Source organism: Gobius niger, assembly GCF_951799975.1.
Source record: "Gobius niger genome assembly, chromosome: 16".
In the NCBI taxonomy this organism is placed as follows: domain Eukaryota; kingdom Metazoa; phylum Chordata; class Actinopteri; order Gobiiformes; family Gobiidae; genus Gobius; species Gobius niger.
This window is the reverse complement of record NC_136867.1, coordinates 27,596,989-27,606,289: the sequence shown is the minus strand read 5'-3', so window position 1 is coordinate 27,606,289 and position 9,301 is coordinate 27,596,989. Positions and strand designations below refer to the sequence as shown.

Genomic DNA, 9,301 nt, shown 5'->3' with positions numbered 1-9,301 from the left:
CCTCTCTCTCCTTCTCTCCTCTCTCTCTCTCTCTCTCTCCCCCTCTCTCCCTCTCTTCCTCGTGTCGTTAATAATTGACCATTAAAAATGGAACAACTAAAATCTTAATTATAACTTCACAAGATCAACTCATAACAAAACTCCACCTCGTTATTTCAGGACTGGCCTTACACCTCTTTCTTTTTCTTTTCTCTCTCTCTCATTATTAGAGACAGTTTTTTTTTTCTTTCCTCAGAGTCGTGTCCCTCTTCGGGGCGTGTCCTCGGCGCCTCGCGAGTCTCAAAAGCGAAACGGCGCGGGGGCTTCGGGGCTGTCAAACACCGCCGGGGCTGGGACGGAGCGTGTGTGCGCGCAAAAACCTGGGACCGAACTGGGACTAAAACCCGGGACTCACGTCGGTCCTGAACCTGCACAATCCGGGACTAGAGCGCGACCGCAGACCACGTCGCGCGCGTTTTGGAGACTTCGAACTGACTTTCTTTTGATTGTTTGATCGCAGTTTTTTTTTTTTTTCTTTTCTTCTGGAGTCTGACAGGTCTGCTGTGTTCACGGACCGCCGGGAACTTCCATGCGCATCTGTCCCACCGACGAATTGTAAGTCAGTTTTTTGTTTTTTTCGTACTTGAAGTTTTATGAGAAAAATCCTTTACGAGGCCATCAAAGTTGACATCCCTGCTGATTCATGAAACAACGTGAGTGATAACGTCGCTGTGTTTTATCACGGAAATCATCATAAATAATTGACTCCCTGGGCTTTGGACTGGTTCAGGTTTATTTGCCATGCACAGTGCAAAGTCTCCTGGGTCGGTTTTTTACCCCCTGGCACAGAACAGCAGCGCACCATTGGATCCCTCATGCAACAGGCTGCAGCTCAAGAAAATGAAAAGTATCTGTCTCCTGTCCAGTGGTTTTTTAGTCATTAGGTTGGGAATTGTCTTTTATTTTTTATTTTATTTCCCCCCGTTTGTCCTTTTCAGATGTGGAGAAACTGTTTCAGACCCAGATCCCGTAGAGACAGGCTTGTGTTGTTGCTTTTTTTTTATCTAGTTTGGTGTTACCCAAATCCAAAAGCTTCTGGAAGAAAGGGTGAAAAAGCTGCAAAAGCGAGCAGGAAAACGCAGCAAAGATGCGTCAAAATTAAGCCACAAAAGAGAGACAAGACGGTAACAAAAGAGGTACAATAAAGTGATGGAAACTCAACAAAAAAGTGACCCAAAAAAGTGATGAAAGTGCGGCTAAAAAGTGAGGAAATTAAGCCACGAAAGAGCAACAAAACAGTGAAAGAAAAGAGCATAAAAAAGTGACGGAAACTGAACAAAAAAGTGACCCAAAAAAGTGATGAAAGTGCAGCAAAAGAGTGAGAAAATGAAGCAACAAAACAGTAAAAAAAGAGCAGAAAAAAGTGATGAAAGTGCAGCTAAAAAGTGAGGAAATTAAGCCACGAAAGAGCAACAAAACAGTAAAAGAGAGCATAAAAAAGTGACGGAAACTGAACAAAAAAGTGACCCAAAAAAGTGATGAAAGTGCAGCAAAAGAGTGAGAAAATGAAGCAACAAAACAGTAAAAAAAGAGCATAAAAAAGTGATGAAAGTGCGGCTAAAAAGTGAGGAAATTAAGCCACGAAAGAGCAACAAAACAGTAAAAAAAAAAAAGAGCATAAAAAAGGGACGGAAACTGAACAAAAAAGTGACCCAAAAAAGTGATGAAAGTGCAGCAAAAGAGTGAGAAAATGAAGCAACAAAACAGTAAAAAAGAGCATAAAAAGTGGTGAAAGTGAAGCAAAAAAGTGAGGAAATTTAGCCACGAAAGAGCAACAAAACAGTAAAAAAAAGAGCATAAAAAAGTGACGGAAACTGAACAAAAAAGTGACCCAAAAAAGTGATGAAAGTGCAGCAAAAGAGTGAGAAAATGAAGCAACAAAATAGTAAAAAAAAGAGCATAAAAAAGTGATGAAAACTCAACCAAAAAGTGGCAAAAATTTGATGGAAAAAAGAGCGAAAACAGTGGCGACCACACGGCAACAGTGCGAGGGGAAAAGATCCGTTTAGATCAGTTTTGTGGGCCTTAGCTTTCAAATGAGGTGTTGCTTAGGTGTTGTATAGGCTGTATGGCTCCAGTCGAGAAGCTTTTAGATTTGTGTAAGGCCAAACTGGAGTAAATGCACTCAGTTAAAGAGGTTAAACACTTATTCTCATCCACAACACTATCCTCACATAATCCTGAATCATCTTCCTACAAAGCCAATATTTTCATAGTCCCAGGGTTTAAATCAATCCCAATCGACCCGGATGATCACATCACAAAGACAGACCTCATTTTGTGGATGCATCGACCTCTTATTGGCAGAATCTTGATTTCGACACAGAAATTGCACACGTATCCGCGATGCTTGAAAGAAAAATGTCAGTGGGTGACGCCGTGTGATCCGCTGCCAGTGAGCGTTCTGTTTGTCCGTGGAGCTGGTCGTTGGTCGTTGGTCGCTGGTCGTTGGTCGTTGGTCGTTGGTCCCTGGTCGTTGGTCGTCTACATCTGACCGCGGCCTCCTCACAAATCACATCGAAAGTCCGGCCCAGTCCAACGTTTGAAAAAATAATCTCCTTTTTTGATGGAATTTGGACGTGAGGTGATTGGAAATGACTTGGTTTGGATGTTTCGGGACTGATTGAGATCTGAGTTCCATTCACTAGTTTTATGCAATTCCTCCTATGTTAGCGCCTGGAAAGAAGCCATATTTTTAATCTGCATTTACACATTGTAGGTGAAAAGGGAAAATGATAAATGCTTAGAGACATACAGTATGTTTCAGACTTTTGCTGCAAAGAAGAAAGAAAAAATGTAAGGCCAGTTCCTGTGATATGGGTTTATTGGAAAAAGCAAATATTTGTCCCAACAGAATTTGAATACGAGATAGAGTCAGGTTAAAATGGGTTTATTTTCCTGAAAAAACAGGGGAAGCTAGTGTTCAGTAGGGGAAAAACAATCAGAAAGACTTGATATTTGAGGGTAAAAGACAAATAAATCTGACTACTGTACAAATCAGATGTTCCAAAATCCAAAATATTTGTTTGACTGGAAATGTTTATCCTTGTCTTAGATTTGGTTGCCTCAATGTAAGAAAAATGCATTCTGAATAAACAATTACGCAAATAAATCTCTGCAGAAATCAGTGCGATATTTATACAGCAAAGTAAACCAGCCCAAAACCTGAAAATTGGACAAACAAATGAGGTTTTGCTGCAGCGTCTTCTCCTCATTAGACCCCAGGAACATCCGCTCACGTTTGAATCTTTGGGTTAAAGCTGCACAAATTGTGTTGAAGTAACAGTTTCCTATAGTCTGCCCTATAGTCCTAGTCTGGTTTAGACCCGGTTTACTCCCTCGTTCTTCATCGATAGAGAAGCATTTGTAAAATCCGCAGCGATCCCTTGGTTTCGATGTGTGAGTTGTGCTTATTTTTCCCCTCAAAATCCGAGAACCGTTGATTTCAGACTATTTCGGATAAAGGATTGATTTTATTCAAGGGCTGTCAAAAATAACTGCAAAGTAATCTGGAAATAGGTCTCCTCTCTTGAATTAAAGCAATTACATTAAGAAAAAATTCCCATCACACTCGAATGAAGATGAAAAACATTGTATTAAACCTTGAATGAAGATTGTTTTAGATATTGTTTCTTAACCCCTTAACTCCCACCTGAACCGAGAGGATCTTTTTCCTCACGTTATCAGAGTTTGGCTTTACCCCAGTCCAAAAGCTTCTGGGAAAAAGCTGTGAAAAAGCAACAAAACTGAGATGAAAACAATGATGGAAATGTGACAAAAACATTGACAAAAAAGTGATGAAAAATGGATGAAAGAGTGGCAAAAATGTCACAAAAATGTCACAAGAAATTGACAAAAAATGGACGAAAAAATGACAAAAATGTGACAAAAAATGACAAAAATGTGACAAAAAAATGACAAAAATTTGATTAAAAAAAGACAAAAATTTGACAAAAAAATTAATAAAAATTACAAAAATGTGACAAAAAAAATGACAAAAATTTGATTAAAAAATTGACGAAAAAATGACAAAAATGTGACAAAAATGACAAAAAAATGACCAAAATATGACAAAAAGAAGACAAACATTTGACAAAAAAATAAATAAAAATGACAAAAATGTGAGAAAAAAATACAAAAAAATTACAAAAAAGTTACAAAAATCAGTTGAATACCCAACAAAAAAATGATGGAAAAAAATCTGATAACGTGAGGAAAAAGATCCTCTCGGTTCAGGCGGGAGTTAAGAGGTTAATGCAAGAGTACGAAGAGTTCTTGAAATGACTTGAATTTGACTTTGTAGTAACGTGGCAGCACCTTTGTTCACATTTGCTTTGGTTAACAGAGCAGAAGGCCGTTCCTAAAGCCAGTAATGTGCCGTATTGTTGACCTTTGCCACACGCACATTATTAAGTTGGTGTTATTTCCCAGCCCTGACGCCTTTATCGCTCGCACAAAGGCGGCGTATCAGTCCTGTTGTGGTCTCGCTATCAGCCTTGAATCGGCTCTCGGTGTAACTGTTATATCTATCTTTTGTAAATATGGACTTCTCTTACTGTATTAGGAGAGTGAGGAGTTCAACCCAACGCACTTCAGGGACTGAGGTCGGTGTTTCCAGACTGAAAGAGTCCATATCGAGCAGACTAGACGAGGATCTTGGTTGTGAACGTGTCCGGGGGGGTTTCAGCCGTGGGAGGTCCTGGTCCTTCCTGGTTCGTGGGGGAGTGAGATTTGAACAGGGAGGAACCAAGTCTACACCGTGAGCTCATTCTGAAAGTTTACTCGACCTGCCAGTCAGACTATTGTCTTCCAGATAAGAGCAGCTGGTTCCCCGAAAAATCCACTAATGTACACTGTAATACACTGTAAACCCAGACAGGTTCTCTAAACTCAAAACCTTTCCGGTAACTCGATAAATCCACTAATGTACACTGTAAACCCAGACAGGTTCTCTAAACTCAAAACCTTTCCGGTAACTTGATAAATCCACTAATGTACACTGTAAACCCAGACAGGTTCTCTAAACTCAAAACTTTTCCGGAAACTAGAAAAATCCACTAATGTACGCTGTAATACACTGTAAACACAGACAGGTTCTCTAAACTCAAAACCTTTCCGGAAACTAGAAAAATCCACTAATGTACACTGTAATACACTGTAAACACAGACAGGTTCTCTAAACTCAAATCTTTTAACTTGTAAGGTAAAAGATTTGAGTTCAGTAGACCTAACTGACCTAACTGAGTTCAGTAGACCTAACCAATGTAGCCTTTTTTTTTTTTTTTAAGTTTAATGGACTTATTATATTTTACTTTTTGGTCAATTTGAACCCCAAATTTTCAGGTTCAGCAGACTCCTTACATTAGTGCTCTCTGCCAATTTGAACTTATAATATAAAGTTCAGCAGACTCGTAACATTAACTTTTTCTCTCAATTTCAACCTAAATTTCAAAGTTCAGAAGACTCATTACATTAAGTATTCTATGTCAATTTGAACTTAAAAATATAAAGTTCAGCAGACTTGCCACATTAACTTTTTCCCGCCAATTTCATCCTAAAATTTTAAAGTTTAGAAGACTTTTCGCATTCATTATTATCTGTCAGTTTGAACTCAAAAGCATTACGTACAGAAGACTCATTACATCAACTTTTTCTGACAACTTCATCGTAAAATTTTAAAGTTCAGAAGACTTACTACGTTTTCAAAAGACTTTTTATGATTTTCTGTCAGTTTGAAGTACAGAAGACTCATTACGGTAACATTTTTTTCTGACAACTTCAAACTAAACTTTTAAGGTTCAAAAGACTCATTACATTAATTAATTATTTTCAGTCAGTTCAAACTTAAAAGTATTAAGTACAGAAGACTCACTACATTAACTTTTTCTGACAATTTCATCATAAAATTTTAAAGTTCAGAGACTTTTTTCATTGAGTATTTTTTGTCAATTTGAACTTAGAAGTGCAAAGCTCAGCAGACTCAATGAATTTACTTTTTCCATAATTTCAACTAATTTTGATAGAATTAAGTTTTTCTTTTATTTTGGTTGCTCACATTCAAAGCAGCATTACATCAAGTATTTTCCGTCAATTTGAACTTAAAATAAATAAATAAAAGTTCAACAGACTCATTGGATTATTTTTTTCTGGCAAGTTCAACCTAAAATTTTAAATTTCAGCAGACTCAATACATTTTCTTCTTCTGCAATTTCTACTTGAAATATTTAAGTTTTGTTGACTCCGCATAGTTGACAATATAACAGGGCCCAAAAATGAAAACAACGGCATTTATTCAAAACATCTTGCCTTTTTGAACCCTACAAACATAACAGTGCGACCTTAACATTCTCAAAATGTAATGTTAAATCTGTCTATATTATGAAAAGTGCAGTTTTCTTAATCTAAACACAGATTTCATTGATTTGGAGTGAAATATTGGTTGTTTGTGTAAAATCTACATTGCAGGTGAACACATGGATTTGTCACACATTTTTTCCCTAATCTTATTTTTAACATCAGAGTAAAAAAAAATAGACCAAACCCTCCCAAACTCAGTACTATAGATTCAAATTGATATCTCTATTACAGTGAAAGAACATCCCGTTTCCTTTAGTCCAGTTTCACCAAAATACCGCTCCACGTCCGGCGCCTAAACCTCTCCCAGGACCCCCCCCACAGCCCAGCCCGAGTCCTGCCCGGGTCAGTGTGCCTCTGAGCGGACGGACCTCCCCTCCTCAGACCCCCCCATGTCTGACGGGAGCCGGGAGCGTCACCGGACAGAGGAGGGAACTGTGGAAATGTCAGGTCACACACAGGAGTCAGTTCTGGACAAAAGGGGGACGGGCTGTTGTGTCTGCAGGCTCATGGTCGCCTACTTTTTAACCATCGGACCATTTTTAACCATCAGTTGGTCAGGTCGAGGTTCAGCAGCAATATGTTCCCCAAAGAATGGCTCAATATTTATCGTCTGTGTATTTAATTTGAATTTTTTGTCACATTTTTCTGAAGTAATACTTTATTTTTGACCCTAAGTAGCTGTATAGTTGATTGTTTAAAGATTAAGTACCTTTCAAACAAAGCTTTACTAACATTTTTGCAGTATTTTCGTGACTCTCCCATCATCGGTACAAGATTTTGGGTGAAACGTGAATGCAACACTGGATCTTTTGACATTGCAGAAGCTTATTGTGCTGTATTCAAAGCTAAAGGCGCTATACAACCAAATATTAGAGCGCTTGACTTTTTTGTGGAGCCTTTTTTTTTGGTAAGGCGGGACTATACGGAGTTTACAAATGTTAAACTTGTGTATTTTCCTCCCCCTACATGTCCCAGCCACGTGTAGAATGAGCTCAGACCTGTTCACCACAACTGCCTCTAAAATCCTGCACTGTCACTCAAAAAGGTGTTACTTCGGGTCTGCACAAAGTTTAATATGGACGCTGCAGTTACTCGTATGACCTGTGGTGGCAGTAGTGAGCATAAAATGACTAACTTTCATCTAGCCCCTGTAACCTCAGACCAACATGAGCTTTTCTACATTTACTCAAGAAGTTGGGCTCTTTCCGGTGTTAAAGTTGTTTTTGTGGTCGATGGTTCCTCAGCAATTAAAGTAACTTGAAATCACACTTTGTTTAATGTTTAATGTAGAGCTGGGAGATTTTTGAAAAAAAGAAAATCATGATTATTTTCCCCATATTGATCGATCTCGATTTTATTTTTTCACAATAAATTAAATACATCTTGCTGATTCATAAAGTTAGATACATCTTTTATTGAAGCCTCAGCTCAAACAAAACAAATGCTTTCATCAAGTTTCATTTAAGGCACAAAAGTCTTACATTGTCCATTTCCATTTCTTTGGCATGAAGAGATTATAAAGTCCCATGATGATTATTGAGATTGACAAAGTAGAGATTGCGATTTCAATTAATTGCTCAGCCCTAGTTTAATGGCTAATAAATAAATATGAATAATGTAAGGCCACGTCTAAACTCTGACAGGACTTTGTTTTATCTCAGTTTGATCGTATGGAACAAATGTCCATCCTTCCATTTTCTTCCGCTTTATCCGGGGCCGGGTCGCGGGGGCAGCAGTCTCAGCAGAGATGCCCAAACTTCCCGATCCACACACACCTCCTCCAGCTGTCCTGGGGGGACCCCGAGGCGGCACCAGGACATAGTCCCACCAGCGTGTCCTAGGACATGCCTGGAACACCTTCCTCGGGAGGCGACCAGGAGGCATCCGAAACAGATGCCCTATAGCCACCTCAGCTGCTCCTTTCGACGTGAAGGAGCAGCGACTCTACTCCGAGCTCCCCCCGGGTAACTGAGCTCCTCACCCGACCTCGAAGGGTGCGCCCAGACACCATATATGGCAGATCAAAACTGTGACATTATACAACACTGAATCCTCTGTTTTACACCTGCTGTTCTCCAGAATGTGTGAAACAAACCTTTAAGATTTCATTCTCTTCGTCCAAACCACCGATGAGTTAGAGTCAAAGTTTGGATTTTTGGGATTCAGCCCTGACACGCCCGCTTTATTTAAACCTTATTATTTCAGAAACTACAAAAGAATATAAGTCCAAACTTCACACGTTCACTGTTGGTCCAGCCTCATCCTAACATCTCATCTATCGTCTCCGCTTTATCCAACTCTAGTTAAAACCAAATTATTCAAACTTCAGGTGTCACTTTTTTATTTATTTTTTCCAGATGCAGATTGAAACCATTTGCATTTCCTCCTCTGCCGTCTTTTCTCATTTCTTGCTTTGGACTTTCCTTTGTGTCTGTGGGGTCTTTTTGTGGTCCATTTCTGGAAGTACTTTTTGTAGTTTTTGTGCCGCGGTATGCGCCTCTGGCCCACAGCCACAGCTCGGTGCCCACAGGGGAGGGTGTCCCGCCTCTTTGTCTTCGGCTGAACCCCCTTTTTTATCAGGCCGGTCCTTTCTGTGCCGTCTGTTTCGGCGAAGGAGGAGCGCGTCTGTAAAAACACGCCTAAGAGCTGGGATTTGGGCTGAGTCTTGTTCTGGTTTCAAAGTAATCGGTCCTTAACTACTTCTGCTTTTGCCTGATGACCGGGAGAAGTTTTCAAAGAAGGGGTTTTACTCTTTTTGCAGGTTTGTGCTTATAATCTCAATTGCAATGTGCCGGCTGTGCAAGAGATGGAGGTGAGGGAAGTGTTTTCTCCAAACGTAGAAGGAGCTTTTTGGGGAGCGGCCGACGCACTGCTGAGAATAGCCATTGGAGAAGATTCAAAGATT

At 39.6% G+C, this 9,301-nt stretch overlaps 1 protein-coding gene across 1 annotated transcript in view; it reads left to right on the top strand.

The window, feature by feature from the left end:
* Window positions 1-522: 522 nt before the first annotated feature.
* Window positions 523-9,301, top strand: part of esr2b (estrogen receptor 2b) — a 52,285-nt gene continuing 43,506 nt past the window's right edge. The window contains exon 1 of the mRNA XM_079573477.1: window positions 523-594. The gene's annotated coding sequence lies outside the window, so the exon portion shown is untranslated. The remainder of the gene's footprint in view (window positions 595-9,301) is intronic.